Source organism: Malaclemys terrapin, chromosome 4 (genome assembly GCF_027887155.1).
Source record: "Malaclemys terrapin pileata isolate rMalTer1 chromosome 4, rMalTer1.hap1, whole genome shotgun sequence".
Lineage (NCBI taxonomy): Eukaryota > Metazoa > Chordata > Testudines > Emydidae > Malaclemys > Malaclemys terrapin.
In genome coordinates, this window is record NC_071508.1 from 139278347 (window position 1) to 139303876 (window position 25530).

At 43.5% G+C, this 25530-nt stretch overlaps 1 long non-coding RNA gene across 1 annotated transcript; it reads right to left on the bottom strand.

Annotated features, from left to right (window-relative positions):
* Positions 1–293: 293 nt before the first annotated feature.
* LOC128837498 (uncharacterized) lies at positions 294–16960 on the bottom strand. Its single transcript, XR_008444950.1, has 4 exons — positions 16850–16960; positions 15567–15682; positions 5895–6010; positions 294–5802 (listed from the first exon to the last, which is right to left on the bottom strand). It is a non-coding gene; the product is annotated as an uncharacterized LOC128837498 (long non-coding RNA).
* Positions 16961–25530: the final 8570 nt, after the last annotated feature.

A 25530-nucleotide genomic window follows, 5' to 3' on the forward strand; every position in this document is an offset into this window, starting at 1 on the left:
TGCTGGGCCACGCAGCCCCAGCTGAACGGGGCAGCTCTACTGGTTCTGTCCGCTGGGCCATGCAGCCCCAGCTGAACAGGGCAGCCCTGTTGACTTTTACCCCTACGCCAAGCTATCCCAAGACAAGGGATGGTTATATAGACTCTGCTGCGGGGCTATCATTATCTCCACCCCCTCCCAAGAAGGGATGGGGTGCACTTGCCCCACAACAGGGATGATTGTATGGCATCAAATAGTCATCATATAAATGGATCACTGTGTAAACTTGGAATTTTTGAATGAAAGCTTATATGTTTCAATAGAAATAGATGTTTTATTAATAACATGCACACATATATATTTAAAATACATGTACGCTTTTTCTACCATTCACTTTAGAAAACAATCTCATAAAACCCTTAAACCAGGTCCCAAGTAATTTTAAACATTAAAAACAACATTTTTCCATGATTATACAACAAATATGTATTACTCCAACTAAGTGGTATAGAATCACCATCTAACATTATAATGCAGGTTCATGCCTTTCAGCAGAAATAGATGTCTCCTTTTGATGCTTTATTAATATCAAATGTATTTGACAATGCCTGCACCAACTATTATATGCAAGGGTGATTCCCTGATGCAAAAACATTGTATATAAAGGATTTAAATGAAAGAGAGAATGCTGTTTTGCAGCTCTGTCACTGAATTTATATGAAGAGCATCTTGTGTATACCATACCGCTGTGGGTAAAATAGAACCCAAGGAATATGACAAAACTGGGAAAATATCATTGCATGAATCATGAAAGAGAAATCATTGAATAAAAAGTAAAGCCTTGGTTTATATTGGTTAGAGTCTGAAATCCTGCTATTAGGTTTCTTTTTAGAGTGATGGCTTTTTAATGTACTCCCAAATATCAACCTGGATCTTTGGAGAATACACAAAATTATCATCAGCTATATTGTGGTTTAGTTTTCACAGAAGGCTCCTATGATGAGGGGACTTTAAGGCACAGTATTCGATATACTCAACTGAATGCATTCACTAAAAACAAAAGTTCTACTGACGATGCCTGATATACACATTCAAGAACTCAAGCGGTAGCTCAGTAATCACATCCATTGAAAATTAGGCAATTCGGGAGTGGCTCCACTGTATACATCAGCCTGGACCCTGCAAGTACTTACGCACATGCTTAACTTTAAGCACATGAGTATCCCATTGACATCAATGAGACTACGCATGTTGGTAAATTAAGCACATTGTAAGAGCTTACAGAATCCAGGCCATTGTATTTCCAAATGCATGTGACTTACAGGAGTATGTAAGTCCTCTATCATGTAACTGCAAGACACTCTGCCTTTGGCGAGTGATAATTATGAGCTTGATCCTGCAAACACTTATGGCCACAAGTAGTTCCACTGCAGGCAATGAGCCGACTTGGTGCAATAAGCACAATGCCTGCTAGTAAATGTTTTCAAGATCAGGCCTGACACTTGAAGCCAACCAGGAAAAGCGCTACGAAGAAAACGTAATAATTTACATGTTTATAATAAACAGTCACGTAAATTTCTGTATAAATACATGCAACACTGCACTGAACATGAATTTTTCTTAAGACAGTCATTTGCAAAATTACCAAATGTTGTTACCAAATCTTTTCCTGTCAGACATATCCTTTATATTGTCTCCAAGGTGTCATACATTATTTGTAGAATATTTTCCAAGACAACTGGTTTTGAGAGGAAGGACTTTCTTTACACACAGTACAAATTTAACCTGTGTGTGTGCATAGAACAGTTGTAAAATCACATAAATTTCTTTACACTGAAGTCTGACTGTGGGCTACCGATAGATAGGATCACTTAGGAAAGTTCGGAAAAAGGTGCTGCAGAAGTCAAACTAAACCCTGAATGGCTTTATCAATAAAACATCTCTTTATGTATCTGTATTACAGTACTAAATGGTGGCTTGGTAACGGAGTATTAAAATATCATTCGATAATTTAATAACTTTCACAGTCAAGTTGTAGGGTCTGATTCTCCTCTTCGGTGTGCCGGTGCAGTCATTTGCAGCTGTGGATAGTGTGAGCAAAACTCTGCAACAGCACAACTAAACTACATGAAGTGCAAGGTGGGGGTAGTTGAGAATGTTCAAAATTCTGAAGTTTTTGATTGATATTTCCCCTCAAGAATTTAACCACGAAAAAGTGGGAAATTTTCACTGAAATATTTTAATTACATTTTGCATAAACTTTTTGGCCAAAAAAAGAGGAACAAAACATTTTCACCAAAGTTATCCCATTTTTCAGCTGTCTCTGGGAGAACCAAACCCTTGATCTTCTAAAACACCAAGCAGTTAGTTACCTGAGACCCGTTCAGAGTGTTTTTGTCTTGATATCTTTTAAAGGTGCATTAAGCTGCAACCCATCATGCAGCATCAGATAAAATAAGCTTTTAACAGGCCAGAAAGCAGTTACTTTTTTCCCAGACAAGGGAACTATTTTTCAAAGATGACTTCAACGAGTATTGTAGTTCTGGTAAAGGTTAAAGGCTAACTCCTGCTCCATTTTCCCCCCTCCCTTTCTTGCAAAATATTAGTAGAAGTAACATTATGAATCATTTGTGAAGTATAATTTAATGTAATGAGCCTTGCCTTTTAGCCCAGAATTATAGTGTACATACAATATAGTAGGTACCATTGTCAGTCAGTGAGAAAGGGTTATTTAGCATTTCATACAATAATCTGATCATTACGAATGCTGCAGAAAACTAACACAAAGAAAAAAGTGCATGAATCTGTTCATTTTAGAGCAGAAAATTACATAATTTTTAAAACCAGAAGGCAGAAATAATTTCCCATAGACACCTATTAGTCCTCTAATATGCCTTTCCCCACCTCTCCCTGCACACATAGTAGGCAATGGACCATCAGAGATAAGAGAGCTCTTTGAGCGACGATGGCTCCTCTAACAACACTAATCGTATAATTCTCTCACCTATCGTACAGTAAACTCATTTCACTACCAATTTCTAGTAGTACACTTATTATGCACGTTAGATAATTAAAGCCTTTCTCCAGACTAGCCTGGCCTTCTTTCAGTTTTCCTTCTTGCGATACGTAGCGTATATTAGTAGCTTTTAACTGATGTCTTTTCAAAATACTTCAGTTTGCAAAATGCGAGCTAACGTTTGAAAGTTTGGGCCAGTTTTTCCGCTGCGTTACTCCAGTGGCTCAACAAAAGGCCATTGATTTCAAAGGCACTATGTTGATTTACACCAGCTGAGGATCTGGTCTTCAGATGATTTGACCCCTTTACTTCCAAGATAAGTATGGACCATTTTGCCTCTAAGAAAAATGAAAGTGGCTTCTCAGAGCCTAAACATTCACAATTACTAATTTCACTTAAGAAACAGCATTGCCCCATTTTCCAGCTTTCCCGTTTCTGTGCTCTCTGTAGGCTATTTAATATTAATGGCATTTCACACAGCTGTAGATTCTGAAATTTGGGAGTACTAATTGTGTTGAATTTAGGTAAGAGAATTTTTAATACAAATGTTCAGCTTTCCTGGATTTTAGTTCTCTCTCTCCCTGTCTCTGAAACCTGCATTGGCTTCTAACTATGAATATCATCCTTGACTCACTTGACTTTGCGCCTCTGACTGCCTGCCCTTGCCTTTTATTTATTGTACAGTTAATACATGTCTGACAGCAGCAATTGTGTGTGCAATATACAAGAGCTAGACATTTGAAGTAGGGTTACAGGTGGAATCTTAGTTCTATACTAAGCACATCCATATAAAGCCATTTTTATTTGTTCATACTGTATAACGCTTCAGAAATAGCATCAGTCAAATCTACATGAGAAAATTGGTTACTTGAATACGTCTGCCTCCATTGTTACAACATACTATTATTTCACCTAGCATTACCTGTAAAGCTCCAGTGGCCATAACCTGTAATGCAAAGCTGATCCTTCACTACAAACTTATAGTCTATAGCAGAGGTTCTCAAACTGGGGGTCGTGAGGTTATTCCAGGGGGAGGTCACGAGCTGTCAGCCTCCACCCAAAACCCTGCTTTGCCTCCAGCATTTATAATGGGGTTAAATATATAAAAAGTGTTTTTAATTTATAAGGGGGGGGGAGAGTCGCACTCAGAGGTTTGCTATGTGAAAGGGGTCACCAGTACAAACGTGTGAGAACCACTGGACTCTATAGGACTCCCGTTGACTTCCATAAGCTTTGGATCAGGAATATTTGTTCAGCAATTCTGTGTTTCAAGTCATCCTTAAGTGAACAAATATATTGGTAACTGTGTAGTTTACTGGCTTGTTAATAATGTTCTCCCAAGTTATAGTGCAATCTCTGCTTTTGACCCCATTTATTTTAATGTCATCCTCTCCCTAATGCTACTCTTTGGTATTTTCAGAACACAGCTCTGGCAGTTTTGACTTTCCCATTCTAGTCATCAGATTGCGCAATGTGTCTCATAGGACATGCTTGATATATATTGTAAAGGAAATTCCAGAACTTGACATTACACATCTAACTCCACCTCAAACATTGTTACTAATGCAGATTAAACTCATCTCAAAAGAAAGTCCTCTCAGGTTTTACTACAGTGTGTCAAATATATTCCTTTTCTGGAACGTGGGTTTTTGTTTTGTTGTTTTCAAATCACAAAAAGTGCCCACCTAAGCTCTAACACTGATCAGACGTTGTACCACATGGTCGACTAGTAAATAGCACACACACAAAAACCTCAGAGTTCCAGCCAGGCAACCTGGAGGGGATTCAAATCATGTTTAGAAAACACTGACAACTGGCTGAGAAAATAGATTTTCATCTGAGTCATTCCGTTTTGTCGCAAAATGTGTGTCAACAGAAAGATAAGTACGAAGTGAGAGCAATTGAGTGGATCAATTAAAAACACCTCACTAGAATGCTGAGTGATCTCAGCATAGAACTTCTTGTAAGTAGATCAGTTATTTTGCCTTTTTGAAAATCCTAACCAAAGAGGCATTTCTTTTGGCACTGATTCCTTCAGATTCAAAGCATTTCTCAAAGAAAACTTGCTTTCTAAACCTTACAAAAAATAACTCCCACCCCTGAATCTTCATTGTCAGAATAATCTGTCACTTTTGGTTTTACCTCTCGCCTTGGATGGCATAATTTAAATACAAAGTAGATAAAATGTTTATATCTACATTGGCAACTTAATGTCACTTAGTTTCTACAAAATACATTGCACACAAGATCTCTGCTTATAAAACCCTTCGCATACCAATGACTGCAGAGTATTATTCAAAGTACCCTCCATTCATCTCTGTATGTATCCCGTCTTTCATCACAAGTGTGTTTACAATGAGTGCCTCATCTTCGCATGTTAATAAGCAGTTCAAGCATTCAGAAACAAAACATCAGTGGATCTAACAGCTACTTCAATTCATTTTATAAATAAGCAACTGAGAATTTTTCTCCAAGTGGCCGCTTGTATAGCCCATTCCATAAATGGAATTCTCTGTAGAATAAGGCACAATATGATACGAATGCAGCTCTTCATAATAGAGTGACTCAGAACAGCATTCTTGTACCATAAACTTCAGCCGTTTTCTTGTATCCGAGTAAGCGGTCCTATAACAGGGTGTCTCTTTAAAGTATTCATAGCTCTCTCTGTCTGTCTCTAGGTGGATCTTCCTCAGCAAATTGTTAATAAGCACAGACCTACGGAGATAGGTTTCAGGGTCTTCAAGGAATCGAAGTTTCTGCAGAGACAGTTTTAGAATACAAGTCCGGTCCTCAGGTAATATCAGGTGCTGAGAAGTAAAAACAACCGATATAGCTTTATGATCAAGAAATAAGAACAAGAGCTTTTCCCCTTTGGAATATTTATTAGAAGCATACTCACTTTTGGAAAATACCCCTGGTAATCTTGATGTAAATCTTCTTCTTCTGCATATTTTCTCTTAAAGTAGGCTACTTTCGACGTCGTTAGCGTATTTGTCAATACCCTGATTGGATCAGCTGTGCGACAAATAATAATAAAGAGTATCAGCAACGATTGGGGCAAATCGATGTCCCCTGTAATGTTCCAGTCTGGCATGTGCGAAACGATGTGTCTATAAGCCTAGATTGCTTGGTTTCTGGGACTAACAGGATTTTTGTTTACAGATCATTAGCTCTATCATCTTTTGTTTCCCCAACCACACACAGGTGGTGCTAGACACTTTGCAGAACTAAGAGAAAGGCAAGACTCCTGCCATGAAGAGTTACAGTGTGTCTTTTATATGTGACTCAGGTGAAATTAATGAGCCATCGGAAGGGCTTGAGGCTAGCAGTGGTTACAGAAATATGATCACACAAATGGAATTCTAGTACAAATGATGGTTTCATCTATTGAGTTCAGATGTTCTAGTACCCGTGATGCACTTAACTTAGGAGGGGCATTCAGTACTATTGAACAAGGATGTGAATGTACATCCCGCATAAAGGGTTGATGGCGCTTCAACCACACTAATGTATATGGGAGGGATGCAATAACAGTTGTTTCTTCACTCTTCCATACAGCAGCTTTATGGTTCAGAACTCTTTACTCATCATACAGGAGAGACCATGTTACCCCCGCTTCCCACAGTGAAGCACTGGAGACGTGGTTTCATTGGAGTGCAATTACCATTGTACACACTAGATGATGCTGTGGTCACAGCAAAGTGAATGAGCTCTTGAAAGTAAAATCTTTGTTGGATTTCAGGGTGGTGCGGAGTGGTCACACTTAGTTGTGTTTATTGCTTATAAGTCAATCTCCATAGTTCTGACTGTGTGTCTCAGATGGGCACTGAGCAGAAAGAATACTCCATTTGATTCCACAACAAAACTTATAGAGGAGGGAAGAGGTGGACCCAGAGCACAGAGTTTGGGGTGGGGGCATTGGATGCAGGCTTTTGTTTCAGCCCACTATGGAGAGAAGGGCCACATGCGGGAGCAGATCTGGCTCTGACCATCTGCTGCTGGACCGTGGGGGTTTTGTTCTGGGCCCATCCCTCGATAAGAGTTTTAGCATGACAAGTTCTAGCACGATTAACTCCCCCTCCCCTAAACTTTCACGGTGCTCCAGCCAAGCTGAGGTTCCTGCTGAGATCACTGATATACTCCTTAAATGTGAGAATGTGTGTTCTCCTACGCTATACCCAGGGGGAAACGGCCAGGAGAGCAGTTGGATTCCAACAGGCAATGCCTATGTTGTATGATACAGTGGGCCCAATCCACTGTCACTGATGTGAATGGACATTTTGCCCATTAATTTCAGCGGGAGCAAGCTTGATCCCCAGAATGTTTCATTGGACATCAAGGGACCAGTTCATCCCTACACCAGAGCTTGGCACAGGGACCGATGGATGAAGGGAAAAGGGGCATAGGTGGCTTTATGTCACCTGTGTGCCTCCTCTATCCTGAGTAAGCTGGGGAGGGGGGCAGCCCTAACGGGCACCAAGGGGCCGTTCTGGCAGCCAGAGAGAGCTGCAACGTAGGAATGCCCCAGCCACATTCCAACACATCTTTTGTGCCAGGGGCTCCTGCGGTGGAGGGGGCGGGGGGTGAGATGGCATAGAGCCCATTCTACTGGCTCTGTGTCAGCCAGGGGTTTCTCCTGTGCTGGGATATTTCCCAGGGGCCAGATCCAGCTAGTTAACAGCCCTTTTGCCAAAGCTCATGAAAAATCCCACAGGAAGCATCTGAAGGGGAAAGAGCTCCGTGAGGTTCTCAAAGCAGTGTTTTCTTCCCAAGTATTTAGCCAGGGTGGTGTTCCCCTACTACAGAAGGCTACAAGGCTGGCCTGCAAGCCCTGACTGGAAGGATTAATTCTCTTTAACTTAAAAAGGAATGTTTCGTTACTTGGGGCCAAAGCCTGCAGCCCTGAGCTAGGACCATATGAATTAAAACCCTATTGAATTTAATGGGAGACCCACAAACCGAGAGCTTCAAGAACTAGACTCTCAGTCCTTCCTCAGGCAAGCCTCCCGTTGGACCTGGTTCTACATTCCAGCCAAGCCGTGCTCAGTACAGGAATGGAGTGGGACACAATGGTGACTAAGTATGCCTGGGCCAGCTGCAATCTGGTTCAACCCTCAGCATATTGAGCAACTCTACATTACCCAAAGAACTCCCTTACACAGGAGGAATTCCCAGAGAGCCACTTCTCCCCAGTTTAAGGCCCTCTTACATCACCAGACCACCATAAAGGGAGCCAGGGCAGAATGGAGAATTAGCTCCATTGAAGTCACTAGCTTTCATTTACTTCAATGAGTCTGATTTGAGCAAAATTGTATTCCAGCTGATAAGGCATCCCATCCCTATACATGTATTCAGCTGCACGGCTGGACCCTTTGCTGCATTTTTATCCGTCGGTTGCTGTAAGTATTACTCAGAATTCATAGATAGCAAACCTTTGTCAAATCACAATAAGAGCACCACTGCTGACTAATTTTATAATAATGTTAAATTAGACGAAGCTGCAATACTGGACCTCCAGGAGATTTGGCGAGCACAGAAAATATGTGGCTAATTATATATTACCTTCTCCTATCTTATATGGTCCCCCATTACCGCAGTATCTGAGCATAATCTTTAATGGGTTTAGCCTCACAACACTCCATGAGGCAGGCAGTGCTGTGATCCCCATTGTACGGATGGGGAACAGAAACACAAAGAGGGTAAGTCACACGGAAAGTTTGTAGTAGAGCAGCGACTTGAACCCACGCATCCCAAGCTATCACCCCGAGCCCTGGCCCACCCTTCTGCTCCACAATGAACTTCTGACCCAAGTTTTCAGATCCTTACATTTGTTCACCAGCCGCTTTAGTGAAAAGGCAGGAGGGGGGAAAAAGCATTCGAACAAAATCATATCTGTGTACTTCAGATGCAGGCTTAGTGAGAGGGCAAGGCAAAGACAAAAGATTACAGATTGCAGTAGATGTCTACTGCAGAATGTATAAATTAGAGCTCAATCCGGCAACTTCTCAGAGTTGTTCTTACTCATGTAGACAGTTCCTTTGGAGCCAATGAGCCTGCTCGTGTAAGTAAGAATTACTCTCCTCTGTAAGGGGTGAAGCATCAGGCCTCTTGACTGGATGTTCCTTGAGGCACGGTTTGGAGGGTGTTTTCCATGTGTTTGTAAAGCATCAACTGTACTTATGGTGCCATAGGAATAATACTATACAGCAGATATCCTCTTCCTTCTTGCCCCTTTCAGAGCAAACTATAGGCTATGAAGGTCAATTAGGCAACCCAAAGGGTGGACAATCAGCCACGTGAACTTACGTCCGGACCCAATCCAGATGGAAGGGGATGGGATGGGATAGAAAATCACAAAGGAAATTGATGCTTTGCTAAGAGTATCATCACTCGATTGCTTGCTGCAGGACATATTCAGCCCTAGTGTGAAGGGCCAGCCTAGGGTCTTCAGCCCCACTTCAGGCCTTTGTAGGGTCTACACAGGGAGCACAGCACAGTAGCTGCCCAGGGCTGCCTGCACATCCCCCACAGACCATAGAATGGTTCTGCGCAATAGCCATGTAGGGCTGGTCCCTTTTGGGGGAGGCTCAAGGGAGGATCCACAAGCAGATCTGTGCTTATGCAGATGGCGTGACCTCAGTGTCCCATGCGAATGGTGCAGAGGGGATGCAGCTTACTCTTATAACCCATCATCTGGAATAGCGACCCCTGGGAGTCTGCACAGTGGCCCTGCCCCCTAGCCCTCGGGAGGTGAATTTCACCACGTTCCACCCACAGAGGGCCTGAAAACACAGTGCTGTGTGTAGGTTCAGTGAATTGCACCCCAAGGGTATACACACAACAAGTAGTCTCTCTAACAGATCAGTTTAGGATCTACGTGGATCTAGTAATATCAAACCTCAAAGCTTTGGATGCAATTTTAATGCTGTAATATCCCATCTTTTCTGGTTTATTACCATGTTGGTGCATAGGGGAAATGGGCCAAGTCCTGGGCTTCACTAGATCGCTTGGGGCAACGTGTTACCAGCGTAGCTTTAAAAGTGATGCTCCCATGATCCTGGGGCGTCAGGATGCCTGGCAACACCCTTTTCTCTCAGCTCATGCCCCCTAAGCCAGTAGCTGTGGAGGTGGCATGGAGTGGTATCAGAGCCAGTATCATGGTTGTACATCACCCAAAATTCCTTTTTATACAGGTCATTGCTGCTGGATTTAAGTCAGCTTTATGCCAGAGGAAATTGGAGGGAAAAGTTTTAATCTCCTGGAGAATTTGAGACAATGTTTCTCAACAACAGAGCAAACCTTAAACTAAACAAGTGACTCAAATTAAAGGGCAATTTTTCAAAAGTTTGAGCCTTATTTGTGTACTTAATAAACATGCATTGTCATGCACTCTGATTTGCATATATATTTGCTGCAATCATGCATGCAGGTGGTTAAGTGCCCAAATAGACATTTGCACAGATATTCACTCATTCATACATGGAACAGTGGGAAATGCACGTGGATGTGAACGACGAAGATCTTAATGGGTATGGAGAATGAACTGTCCCTCACAGACAAGTTAGACAACTGAGGATTTGATCCTGTATTCCTTGCATACCCACAACGCTCAGTGACTTCAACTATCAACTTAGATAGGATATTCCCCAGTGCCAACCAGAGCCCTCCTATTTCTGTGCTTATAAACCCAAAGAAAATGCCACTCTGAAACCCAAAGAAAGACACCATAACTGAGGTTTGCGATACCCTCATGCTTACAACTGAGGTTGTATTTTCTGACTTGGCTGGTTATGTACATCTTTCAGCCTGGTTTCAACTTACAGCTGCATAAAACTGGAGTAATGCACCAGTGAATCAGGCCCTTAGGGCTTTGTTTCAATATAAACACACTGAATCGGTGCTCCTTGTGCGTAAGGCTCTTCTTGGGAGCCAAGTGTTTTGACAGTTCCATCAAGGTGGCTCTCAGCCTGCGAGACAGCTATATCATAACCATATCAAATTTCTTCACTACCACACCACAGTTCAAGCCACAGGGCCCAATTTTCCAGTGGTGCCAGTGGGTGCAATGCCACTAACATCACTGGTGATGCCCCTGCTTACAACAGTTCTGGATTTGGCCCATACTGCCAGCCTCTGAAAATGAGGATGGTCACATTCAGCAAAGCATATAAGCACCCACTTATGTCCATTCCTGTTCATCAAAGGCTAAAATAAGAGTCTGTGGCCTGATTGTCAAAGGTGCTGGGCACTGGCGGATCTCCATGGCAGTTAACAAGGTTAGCCTTCTTTCGCCCTCCCATTGGTGCGCTATTTACACTTCCCATGACAGACTCTCTGAATGTCTGTTCTCAACACACAGTGCACTGGGGAGTTGCATTTGTAGCTCCCATCAATGCTAATGGAAGTTAGAAGCATAAATCCCACACATCAGTGAGAGAATAGACGCCTACGTCTCTAATCTTGATTCCCCAAATGCAACTTTACAATGTCTTTAATTATACGCTATAACTGCATAATGTGCCCCTTTCTACTAATTTCAAGAATAACAATAGTAGTGCAAAACGGCATGATATGCAGTGATGTATTAAGCATACTTGGAAGACAGGGTTATCTTATCTAAATTCAAGTGGAAATATATTCAGAATATAGCGATGTTATACTCCTACTGAAAACTGCAAGAAGCTCTTTAGTTTGACCTGTGTGATCATAACAATGGTCTCAATGACAGGGCAAATGCTTTCACATTAATCAGTTGATGTAGAGTGATTTTAACAATGATGCAACTTATATCAGGGGCAGGAGACAAGACTGGGGTGTATAAATGGTTGTCTAGTTAGTTGAAAAGGAAGGATGGGCTTGTGATTAGGGCCCTAGAATGGGACTCGGGAGACCTGGGTTCTATTTTCAGCTTTTCTACAGACTGCATTAAATTGAAAAATACAGTAAAAGAACTAAAAAAGAGTCACTGTGGCTTAACAACCAAGTAAAAGAAGCAGTGAGAGATAAAAAGGCATCTTTTAAAAAGTGGAAGTCAAATCCTAGTGAGGTAAATAGAAAGGAGCATAAACACTGCCAAATTAAGTTTAAAAATGTAATAAGAAAAGCCAAAAAGGAGTCTGAAGAACAGCTACCCAAAACCTCAAAAGGTAATAACAAAATGTTTTTTAAGTACATCAGAAGCAGGAAGCCTGTTAAACAACCAGTGAGGCCCCTGGACGATTGAGATACAAAAGGAGCGCTTAAAGACAACAAAGTCATTGTGGAGAAACTAAATGGATTCTTTGCTTCAGTCTTCACAGCTGAGATTCCCAAACCTGAGCCGCCCTTTGTAGGTGACAAATCTGAGGAATTGTCACAGATTGAAGTGTCATTAGAGGAGGTTTTGAAATTAATTGATAAACTTAACAGTAACAAGTCACCGGGACCAGATGGCATCCACCCAAGAGTTCTGAAAGAACTCAAATGTGAAATTGCGGAACTATAAACTAGGGTTTGTAACCTGTCCTTTAAATCAGCTTCTGTACCCAATGACTGGAAGATCGCTAATGTAACACCGATATTTAAAAAGGGCTCTAGAGGTGATCCTGGCAATTACAGACCGGTAAGTCTAACGTCAGTACCGGGCAAATTAGTTGAAACAATAGTAAAGAATGAAATTGTCAGACACACAGAAGAACATAAATTGTTGGGCAAAAGTCAACATGGTTTCTGTAAAGGGAAATCATGTCTTACTAATCTATTAGAGTTCTTTGAAGAGGTCAACAAACATGTGGACAAGAGGGATCCAGTGGACATAGTGTACTTAGATTTCCAGAAAGCCTTTGACAAGGTCCCTCACCAAAGGTTCTTATGTAAATTAAGTTGTCATGGGATAAGAGGGAAGATCCTTTCATGGATTGAGAACTGGTTAAAAGACAGGGAAGAAAGGGTAGGAATAAATGGTAAATTTTCAGAATGGAGAGGGGTAACTAGTATTGTTCCCCAAGGGTCAGTCCTAGGACCAATCCTATTCAACTTATTCATAAACGATCTGGAGAAAGGGGTAAACAGTGAGGTGGCAAAGTTTGCAGATGATACTAAACTGCTCAAGATAGTTAAGACCAAAGCAGACTGTGAAGAACTTCAAAAAGATCTCACAAAACTAAGTGATTGGGCAACAACATGGCAAATGAAATTTAATGTGGATAAATGTAAAGTAACGCACATTGGAAAAAATAACCCCAACTAATTTAAGGGGCTAATTTAGCTACAACTAATCAGAAAAGAGATTTTGGAGTCATTGTGGATAGTTCTCTGAAGACGTCCACGCAGTGTGCAGCGGCAGTCAAAAAAGCAAACAGGATGTTAGGAATCATTAAAAAAGGTATAGAGAATAAGATGGGGAATATCTTATTGCCCTTATATAAATTCATGGTATGCCCACATCTTGAATACTGTGTACACATGTGGTCTCCTCATCTCAAAAAAAAGATATATTGGAATTGGAAAAGGTTCAGAAAAGGGCAACAAAAATGATTAGGGGTATGGAACAGCTGCCATATGAGAAGAGATTAAAGAGACTAGGACTTTTCAGCCTGAAAAAGAGGAGACTAAGCGGGGATATGATAGAGGTATATAAATCATGAGTGGGGTGGAGAAAGTGAATAAGGAAAAGTTATTTATTTGTTCCCATAATATAAGAACTAGGGGCCACCAAATGAAATTAATGGGCAGCAGGTTTAAAACAAATAAAAGGAAGTTCTTCACACAGCGCACAGTCAACCTGTGGAACTCATTGCCTCAGGAGGTTGTGAAGGCTAGGACTATAACAGGGTTTAAAAGAGAACTAGATAAATTCATGGAGGTTAAGTCCATTAATGGCTATTAGCCACGATGGATAAGGAATGGTGTCCCTAGCCTCTGTTTGTCAGAGGGTGGAGATGGATGGCAGGAGACAGATCACTTGATCATTACCTCAAAGAGTCCGGTGGCACCTTAAAGACTAACAGATTTATTTGGGCATTAGCTTTTGTGGGTAAAAAACCTCACTTCTTCAGATGCGTGGAAGAAGTGAGGATTTTTACCCATGAAAGCTTATGCCCTAATAAATCAGTTAGTCTTTAAGGTGCCACCGGATTTCTTGTTGTTTTTGTGGATACACACTAACACAGCTACCCCCTGATCTTAATCATTACCTGTTAGGTTCACTCCCTCTGGGGCACCTGGCATTGGCCATTGTTGGCAGACAGGATACTGGCCTGGATGGACCTTTGGTCTGACCCAGTATGGCCGTTCTTATGTTCTTATGCATGTGTGACCTTGGGCAAGTTACTTAATTCTCTGTGCCTCAGTTTCCCCTTCCTGCTTCACTGCCTGAGGGGAAATTCATTCTTGTATATGACATGCTCAGATGATGCAGTGACAGGGGCGGTGTCAACACCTCAACAGTAGCTTGGTGACCCAGACATCTGCAGCTGATAACCACTGAGATTCACTGACCACAATATGAGCTTAATGCACATTTCAAGGTGAATGGTAAGAACATGTCCCTACTTAGATTCCTATCACAGCGTCGGGAAAATCATCAATATGCAAGTACGCTAAAGATGACCGAGACGCGTACCATATCTAAGTGTCTCTTGCATACTCAAATAGAAAACTTCAGGCTTTTAAACCAATAGAAATTCACATTTATTTTCAATAGGAGACATGACTTTGACACCCCGGGAAATACTGTAATGTCCTTGCGACTGCTGTCAAAATACAATAATAAATTCTTTTTTCTCTAACCCAAGCACAGCTTGCACTTAAGGAGCACCCTGGCTGAAATCTTTCTTTGATTTAATACACCAGGTTGCTGAGGTTCCATCTTTCCTGGGCACTGAGAGTAGCTGCTCTACTATTTGACTCTGTGAAGCTACTGCACCACGAACAAGTGAACATGCGGAAGAGAGACACTTTGCCAGCGCAAAGATTTCACAGGGATTCAAAATTACCTGCAATCTTTTAAAAAGAGAAGGATAAATCTTGCATTTCTTGCTCAGACCTTAAGCAGAGAAAACTCCATTTAACTTGCATGGAGTTTTGCCTGAGTAAAAACTGCTAGACTGTATCCATACTGTTGTAATGTCACTGAAACTGCTGGCTTTGTGCTTTAAAATGACATTCCTTGGGGCTGGCTAATCATCTCTGAGGACCCCACTAATTAATTCTATTAAGTTTGCACTTTTCCTTCACTGATACAAGTATCCCTGTGCTCGTGAAGGTTTGACTTTTACATTAGTGAAGACACTGTACTTAATTACAAAGAGATCATCACCTTGCTTATCCCAGTAGCTCCATTGGCTTCTTTGGGACTGTTCACTTTAGCAAAGTGAGCAGGATTTGGCCTGTGTATAGCAAATAAGTAAGAGAAAATCATCTTTTCTGGTTGGTCCACTTTTAAAATAGTTATAAGTAAGCAACCCCTTGCTAAACTTCTACCCTGGAGCAGTCTCACCAGAAAACAGCCCGTTATGTTTATTATCCAAATTATATTAAAGAGACATTTATTCTGTATTTAGACAAAAGCCATTGTTTTTAGTCTGCTAACCTTGTGATGCTGAATCAATCTGCAAAGTGTCTTTCTGGGATGATTTCAGCAATTCTGGTAAAATTTCCTCTTTGCACAGGCTCAGCTAGCATCTCTCACAGCGCTGCACTGTTGAACTGGCATGGTGGATCAAGGAGAGACAAACATTTCACTTGGCAAAATCAACACATGCATTGAAAGCTGTTAGATTGTAAAAGATCGAGATGTTATTTAAGGAGACCCTATGATATTTCATAACACAAAAAGCAATTTCTGGAAGTCACATACAACTCTATGACTTTATTTCTTAGACTCCATTTGAAACCTAAGGAAATTGAAATGTTACAAAAACTCATTTCACTTAGGAGTATGTTTATAATTACATAAGAGGGAACGCGGTTAGTCATATTGCCTGGTTCTCTAAACATCATGCAATTAAGCCATATCTTTTTACTGTCCTGAACTCCTCCTTTTACATTACATACTTTTATATCCTTTGATTGATTGCTGTCAGACTTGACCTTTTCTGGGGAAAAAAAAAGCTGAAGTATTGCGAGCAAGATTACCACATAATTTTGAGTAGTAGTAACAATCTCTGATTATATACACAGCTACACAATGTGTATATAATAATGTCGTTTTTGGAAACATCAGACTTTATCATTTACAATCAGTCCCGTTATTGCAATGTGGATGTCTCCGTTTTTGCCCTTTAAGTGAGGAGCTTGTATCTCAGTACTGTCTTGCATTCTAGATTAGAGGGGAATTTTTAAACACATATTAAAGACAGCACTCCCATGAGAAAACTAGAAAGAGTGTGGGTCTGCACTTGCATATGCTGTTTGTATAGACACAGACACTTTTAATACACATGCATGAGAAAACCCTGGGTCTAAAGCCTCTGTCTGTGTCCCTCAGATATAAGCAATGCCTATATATAGATAGTTGTCTCATCGGAGAGGAAGAGAAGGAGGAACTGATGGAAAGAGTTGCTATGGTTACTTTTCAGAGTTTGGGACTGAAAGGCAGGAGATGCTGTGATTCAGCTGCCCTTTGCCAGAGCACGCCCTCAGCCTGCACTAGCCACACGGCTGGCCAAAGGGCGAGTGGCTCCCGCTTAGTATTAGAGGATTAGCTGCAACCCCCCCCCCCCCTCGGAGAGCTAGCAAAGCAGGAGAAGAGGCAGGGGAAGTTCTCCCTAGCACCTCCCCTGCCAGCAGCGAGCAGAGCGAGCCCTGGAGGGAGGGAGGTCACCTCTCCGGTCAGGGAGGGGCCGCTGGGCTGTGCAAGAAAAAGGCACTTACCGGGCAAGCGGGGCCACAGGGAGGGGCTGGCTCTGGCGCTCGCCCCTGGCTTGAAACGCAGCCTCCCCGCTCGGCTCCAGCTCCTCAGCCTGCCCGCGGCGGCAGCCCCAGCTCCGGCAGGTCCCTCCAGTCACTGCCGAGCGCATCCCCGGCTCGCTTCAGAGCAGGAGGCGGGCAGCCCAGATGTTCCTCTCCCGGATTGGTCCAGAGGGAGCAGATGTTGGCCCGTTGCTAGGAGAGTTGCTAGGAGGCGATGACGCTCTCGGCATCTCAGGAGCAACTTCAGTGGCGCTTTGAATTTCTTGCTGGGAGAGTGTAGTGGAGGGTGTCCTGAGCCCCAGGGGGAGGGGGTGCACCGAGACCCAGGGTTAGGGGTGTCCTGAGCCCCAGGGGCACGGGGTGCACCGAGACCCAGGGTTAGGGGTGTCCTGAGCCCCTGGGGGAGGGGGTGCACCGAGACCCAGGGTTAGGGGTGCCCTGAGCCCCAGGGGGAGGGGGTGCACCGAGACCCAGGGTTAGCGGTGCCCTGAGCCCCAGGGGGAGGGGGTGCACCGAGACCCAGGGTTAGGGGTGTCCTGAGCCCCAGGGGGACGGGGTGCACCGAGACCCAGGGTTAGGGGTGTCCTGAGCCCCTGGGGGAGGGGGTGCACCGAGACCCAGGGTTAGGGGTGCCCTGAGCCCCAGGGGGAGGGGGTGCACCGAGACCCAGGGTTAGCGGTGCCCTGAGCCCCAGGGGGAGGGGGTGCACCGAGACCCAGGGTTAGGGGTGTCCTGAGCCCCAGGGGGACGGGGTGCACCGAGACCCAGGGTTAGGGGTGTCCTGAGCCCCTGGGGGAGGGGGTGCACCGAGACCCAGGGTTAGGGGTGCCCTGAGCCCCAGGGGGAGGTGCACCGAGACCCAGGGTTAGGGGTGTCCTGAGCCCCTGGGGGAGGGGGTGCACCAAGACCCAGGGTTAGGGGTGCCCTGATCCCCAGGGACAGGCAGTGCACCGAGACTCAGGGCTTGGGGTGCCCTGAGACCCAGGGACAGGCAGTGCACCGAGACTCAGGGTTTGGGGTGCCCTGAGACCCAGGGGCAGGCAGTGCACCGAGACCCAGGGCTAGGGGTGCCCTGAGCCAGGAGCATTGAAACAGGTGCACTGAACTTAGGGTATGGAGGGTGACTTGAGCCCTGGAGTTAGGGGGTTCAATAAGCCTGGGGCATCGAACGGGAGGGGACATTTAACCCCAGGGTTAGGGATGCACTGCTTCTGGGGCATGGAGAGGAGAGGACTGAAGTAATTCCCCAGTTATGGGGTGCATTGAGCATCAAGGATAAGAGGGAGGATGTACTTAGGCCTGGATGTCAGATGGGTAAGGGGTCACTGAATTTGGTGGTGCACTGAGCCTGCAGACCATACACTGAGTTTTAGGGGTGAGCTAGGAAGGGGTCAGGTGAGGAGTGCATTGAGCCTGGTGGTTTGGCTGGGGAGCAAGCGCACTGGGTGGAGAGGGAACGTCCTGCACATCATGCAAGGCAAGGGGAAGCCTTCGAGCTGGGAGGGAGGGTGCTGAGATGAGCCTTAGGGAAGGGGAGGATGGTCACAGTAGGATAGGGGGTTAGAACAAGGAGAGGGTGGAATGAGCACTTTAAGATCCTGCGCATTGCTGGTGGAAAGAACAGGATGGCAGCTGCACACGAGGTGATGGGGCCTTCATAGTGGGGTGATGGGATATGGAAAGTGCTTTACCTAGTGCAGTATCTTAGGTGTATGGGAGAGTCTTTGGGAGCTGCAGTGGTAGATTTGGGAATGTTTGCATTAAGGATTGCAGCAGGTATTGGCCTCAGAGAGCAGGCGTCAAGGGGGTAACAACATGTCTTTCCCTCCCACACACCCCTCTCCTCCTGGCCTCTCAAGTCACCTGTCTTCTCCCTGCCCTTTCCACAACTTCTAACACCCCACCGTGCACCAGCTGCCTGCCAGCACCCAGAACACATTGTACAGTATATGCTATTTCACACATTGCAGGGGCCAGATCAACTCCTAGAGCACCCCAGTTTTGTACCATCAGACCTCATATCTTAGCACATGCCTGCGCTATTCAATGAGACCAGCAGGCATAGAAGCAGCAGGGCCCAAGTCCCTTTAAGGTGGATGGTCACGGAAAGTCAGGACTTGGCACCCCAGGAGGAGGCAGAGATGAAGAGCACTGCAGAAACCCAGATCTCAATACACTGCAATTGTCCAGAGCCCCATGCCATACTGCAAAATGGAACCTCAAGGGGCCTCCTCTCAACCATACCAGTTGCCTAGAACAGAGGTGTGAGAAGTCAGCCCTCACTGACAAACCCGGTGAACAAAGTCAGCCCCACCACAACCCCTGCTGGCTTAGCAATGGACAAGACAGCCCATCTTTTAGTTCATTGATGGTTAAAGAGAAGGCAATGGCCAAGACGTGGAAAAGAAATAACAGCAGGTAAAATCTTGCTTAGCAACCAGATAGCAGTGTGCATCCTCAGGGTGCCATGGGAGCACTTATTGAAAAAATGTGCTGTGAAAATGACTGTAAAATCTAGAGAAGAGTTAATAGCTATCAACTGGGCTCTCATGAGTAGTGTTATTATTTGTAGCATCCACTAGCCCCAGCGATCAGTCAGGGCCCCATTGTGCTAGGTGCTGTACAAACCCAGAACAAAAAGACAGTCCCTGCCCCAGGAGGTTATCATCCCAGTATAAAACAACAGGTAGATGCAGGCAGGTGGGGCCCAAGGAAGCAATGAGAGTATCTGTCTGGCTACTTCTGTGGCTCTCAACATTGCTAAAGTAACTGGGTATCTTCCAAATGGTTACAAAGAGGCAGTACAAGGATAAATGCTCAAGTGCCAGAGCCTCACCTGGTGTTAATCAGCAAAGCTCCATTGATGTTAACGGAACTGTGCTGACCTACTCAGTGTCTCTCTTCCTTGCTTCCCTGTAGTAGATAACCCTGATTTTTTCCCTTGTGTGTGCCAGTTATATCTGTGTCCACCTGTCCATGTACACACAATTACCCTAACGCCGCTATTCCTCAGTGGTGCGGCCCATGCCACCGCGATTCATGCCTGGGCAATAATTTAGCTTTGATCCAAAATTGTTCTCTACTTCATACGATCCCTGAAAATAACTCAGACGTTTCAGCCAGTCCAGAGCGCAGAAGCCTGTCTTTTCAATGCAGCGAGCCACCGTGGGAGTACAGCTCCAGCTTCACCCTACACACTGCCTGCCTGCACATTCCCTTTAGCAATTCTAGAAACCGGGGATCTATAATGCCCAATATGGTCTGCAATCTGGTTGCTTGAGCAGATCAGCGCTCTCTTTTTCCCTCCCTTTCCACGGTTATGGGTCCCCCCAGATTTTGGCTCCTAGATGTAGTTGCTGCATAGCTGGCAGCAGGATGGGCTCCACAAATGCCCCCTGTCTTTGGAGCCCTCTCCCTGCCATCATCAGACAGATTGTAGGAAGGGTTCTCCACTCACTCACGCAGGTGTAAGCGTTCACTTCAGTAGAGTTACACCTGCTTTACAATGAAGGTAACGAGAGGAGAATCACAGCCTGAGTTCCATAAATTGAGGGTTAACGAGCTAAATTTCAGCTGCTGTAAATCATTTTTTTCCAAGTCGACAGAGCTATGCAGAGTTAAGCTCACTGAAGATCTGGCTCCATTTGTTTCTATGCACAAACACACATTTTTCTTGCATATTTGGCTTTAATAAAATCAGACATGACCATATACTTATTCCAAATGACTTCCAAAAGTGCCAGTCCCTTTACTGAATTCACACTAATTTTGAATCTGAATATTCTATGACAATATGAAAGAGCTGGAATTTAATTGATTTAAATTACCTTTCTTTTTATCATGCTGCCAGTAGCAATGCTATAGTTCAGGTCGGTATAATTTTAAAATGTACCACATGCCACAGCTATGACATTTCCCCCCCACCTACTCTATATGCTACTGAATAGAGGAATCCATTAGCAAAATACAATAATTCTTGAGCACTTTACAGAGACGTGATAATTAATTCAATAATATAGTGTCTGTATAAGGGAGATGGCAAGAGAAGGCACAGGAACCCCATCTTTACATCTGTTTAAGAACTGAATGAACTGCAGAGCTAGTCAGTGACTGCCACTGTTCTGGAAATTGATTGCAATTTTTTTTACATTTGATACAATTTCTGCCACAGACACATCTTCCCCTCTACAGCTTCATAATGTTCAGCATACAGCCAGGAATCACTGGCTAGCTGTAATTTCCAGCTGAAAGGGCCAGCCATTCTTCCTTTGTCTGGCCCCAAGAGCCATTTTAATCCCCTGATCAGCACGTAACAAGGTGTTGTTACACATAAATCTAGTATTTTCATTGATTCTCTTGCCCTTTTTTTCTGAAGACTTTAGGGGTGGGAGGGGCCAGATCCTTAGTGGCATAAATCAGCATAGCTCCATTGAAGGAAAGGGATTTACACCAGCCGAGGATCTGAAGCAGACCTGATTCTGGACCAGAAAGTATGGGAGGCTCTGATTCTCCATGACATCTGGGCTGTGATCAGACATGGAGGAAAGAGACAGCTGCAGGAAGCTCACTGCTGTTATCTAATTCAGGGTTGCCTGAGCTTAGTACCTGGACACCACCTGCTCTAATTTACAAAGCTGGTGCAAGGCAGAGTTCCCATTCCTGACATTCCAGGGGTGGAAGTCAGGGGGTAGGAGGGAGTTCTGTCCCTTCACAAGCAATATACCAGTGGAGATTCCCCTTTACAGGAGAATTCTCTGCTGGTGATTTCTGGCCAGTTTAAGGCCACATACTAATACTTAGCAGCACAAAGTGCCTTTACTACAAGAAAGAATCTGGACCAACATCTCTGCTGACACTAATATTTGAAATATATAAGATCTAAAAGCTTGTGCTGCACAGAATAAAACACCTAGACAGACCAATGGTAGATGCCTAGCTGTTTCTCCACACCACTCGTTTGGTGACTCTTTGGAAAACTAGCCCGGGGTGACTGGGATAATACAAACAATTAATTGTTTAGAGTGACTGTGATTATACAAAATCAGGTGATTCTTTTATATTTTATTATAACAGCTTCTGACTTTGAAAATGCCAATTCCCAAATTTGAAGCCAGTCTTTTCTACCCAGATCTATTGCTTAGGGACACAGAATTAAGCTAATATATACAACATCCAATTTTCTAAATGGATGCACACTGATTGCATGTATAGAAGCATTGATGCATCCATGCAAACCAAACCTAGGCATTTGCAATATTTGTACAAACGGACAGTTAGGATTGCTTCCATAGAGATGCATACATGGTATACCTTTGCATACTCAGGGCTACATCTTCAGCTGGGTGAATCAGTGCCATGCTAGTAACCTCAATGGAACTGCTACTATGTGCTCCAGTTGAAGAATTGGCCTGAATTGTTTTGGAGGTTTACCTTGTCTTCATTGAAAAACTAGCCCCTATATTTCTCCATGTACAATATGTAGTTTCCTCTTTCATATCTTAAAACTTCAGTCTTCTGTCTTTTTAACATTTTTAAAGTAGAGGAGCTGGGTTATTTTTATGCTGTAGTGATATATATTTCACTTTTGACAGTGATTTCTGGAATATTTCTGCAGTTATTTACTTTTATGTGTATGAAAACTAATCTTTCAAAATCACACTGCAGATTAGTTTAGGAACATTTTTTTAAAATGTCCATGAAAAAAAATTATCCCGTTTTTGTTGAAATTCTACATTTTGATGAAAAAATTGAGCAAAAAATTAAAATACTGAAAATTTCAACCACCTGTAAAAATAGTAGAATACAACAAAACTCTCATTGGGGGCCTTGAGAGATCAAGATTTTCATGTAAACAGTATGGTAGCCTCGGTGAAACCACATGTACAGTAACTCCGCACTTAACGTTGTAGTTATGTTCCTGAAAAATGCGACTTTAAGTGAAACGATGTTAAGCGAATCCAATTTCCCCATCAGAATGAATGTTAATGCGGGGCTTAGGTTCCAGGGAAATTTTTTTTTGCCACACAGTACGGTACTATAGTTGGGAGGTACCCCTGCCTTACCCCACACAGGCACAGCCCACTGGCACTGGAGACAATGAGGCAGTCAAGGCGGCTGAAGGTGCTGTAAGCTAGGAGAAGCACGTTGCGCAGCGGCAGCTTCCCCTACTCTGCAAGCACCAAGGTGCAGGGGGCTCAACCCTTTTCCCCACCCACACCACCCTTCCCCCAAGCCCTCACCCTTAACCCGCCTCTTCTTCTCCCTCCTCCTCCCCCTTAACTCTGCATGCCACGTCCTCGCTCCTCCTCCCTCCCTCCTGCACGCCACAAGCCAGCTGATTGCCGCGGGCAGGAGGCGGGGAGGAGGGGAAAGGCACTGATCCACGGGATCTGCTGGCAGGCGGGCAGCACTGGGGGTGGGCATAGGGGAGCTGAGAGCAGGGTTGCCAGCTGTAGACAAAGCAGGCAGCCAAACAACGTTATAGTGAAGCATTGCACAACTTTCAATGGAGCATGTTCTGTAACTGAGCAGGGAGGTAAGATCGAAACGTTAAGTGGGGAGTTACTGTACTCTGCTGAGTCCAATTGCTTAGTTAGATTTGCTGAGCTCCGACAGCTCACCTTGACTTCAGGGGTATTCTTTCTGATTTCTACCAGTGTAAATGACAACAGAAAGCAAAGCCGAAGATTTCTTTCCTACAGGGATGCGCTTTCAGGAATATAAGCCTATGTTGCCTGCCAAAAGCAAGCACTTGTGTATTTAGTGGTGGTGAAGACACACTTAGCAGTCTTGGAAAATGTAACCCCTCCTTGTGGTATTGCAGCAACACAGTGCGTTTGAATAATGAGAAGATCCTTGCAAGGATATTGGGGGGGCTTCTGAACAAAGGCAGGCAAGTCAGCTGTACCCCCTAATAACCAATTCTATTAGTGTAACTACTATTATCCCCCATCATTTGATTTACAAACTATACCATAGAAGGTCTATGGATAGAAATTCTATGCTTGAATAATAAGTATAGCAATAGGACTATACTACCAACTAGCTGACTAGGACGGTGACAGTGACTGTGAAATGCTCAGGTTGATTAGAAAGACTACAAAAACAGAAAAGCCCAATAATAATGGGAGATTTCAACTATCCCCATATTGACTGGGGAACATGTCATGTCAGGATGGGATGCAGAGATAAAATTTCTAGACACCATTAATGACTGTTTCTTGGAAGAGCTAGTCCTGGAACCCACAAGAGGAGAGGCAATTCTTGATTTAGTCCTAAGTGGAGCACAGGATCTGGTCCAAGAGGTGAATATAGATAAACCACTCAACCATAATGTAATTACATTTAATATCCTTCAGAATGGAAAGGGGGAGGGAGAGAAATACCAAACAAACCCACCACAGTAGCATTTAACTTTGAAAAGCAGAACTACACAGAAATGAGGAAGCTAGTTAAACAGAAATTAAAAGTAAGGCGGGGGCACCTCCCAACTATAGTACCGTACTGTGTGGCAAAAAAAAAGAGTGAAATGCCTACAAACTGTATGGAAACTTGTATAAAATACAATAAAAGAAGCTTAAACTACATGTATACCCCAAATAAAAAAAAATAAGAGAACCAAAGAAAATGCCACCGTGGCTAAACAACAGAGTAAAACAGGAGTTAGAGATAAAAAGACATCCTTTAAAAATTGGAAGTTGACTCCTACTGAGGAACATACATAGGAGCATAAACTCTGGCAAATCAAGTGTAAAAGTAAAATTAGGCAGGCCAAAAAAGAATTTGAAAAGCAACTAGCAAAAGAAAAAAAAAACTAACAGCAAATTTTTTTTAAAGTACATCAGTAGCAGGAAGTCTACCAAACAATCAATGGGGTCCCTGGATGATTGAGGTGCTAAAGGAACGCTCAAAGAAGACAAGGCTGTTGAGGAGAATCTAAATGAATTCTTTGCATTGGTCTTCACTGCAGAGGATGTGACGGAGGAACTCAACTATGAAATTGTAGAACTACTAACTGTAGTAGGTAAGCTATCATTTAAATCAGATGACTAGAGGATAGCTAATATAATGCTGATTTTTTAAAAAAGCTCCAGAGACAATCCTGGCACTTACAGAAGGTAAGTCTAAGTACAGCAGCAGGCAAATTGGTTGAAACTATAGTAAAGAACAGAACGATCAGATGCATAGATGAACATGATATGCTGGTGAAGAGTCAACACACCTTTTGTGAAGGGAAATCATGTCTCACAAATCTCTTAGAATTCTTTGAGGGGGTCAAAAACCATGTATACAAGAGTGATATACTGGATATAGTGTGCTTGGACTTTCAGAAAGTCTTTGACAAAGTCCTTTACCAAAGGCTTTTAAGGTAAGTAAGCAGTCATGGGATAAGAGGGAAGCTCCTCTCCTGGATCAGTAACTGGTTAAAAGATAGAGAATAAAGAGTGGGGATAAATGGTTTTCACAGTGGAGAGAGAGCGAGGTAAATAGCAGGTTCCTCCAAGGATCTGTACTGGACCAGTGCTGTTCAACGTATTCATAAATGAGCTGGGAAAGGTGGTAAATGGGGAAGTGGCAAAGTTTGCAGATGATACAAAATTACACTAGATAGTTAGGTCCAAAGCTGACTGCAAAGAGTTAGA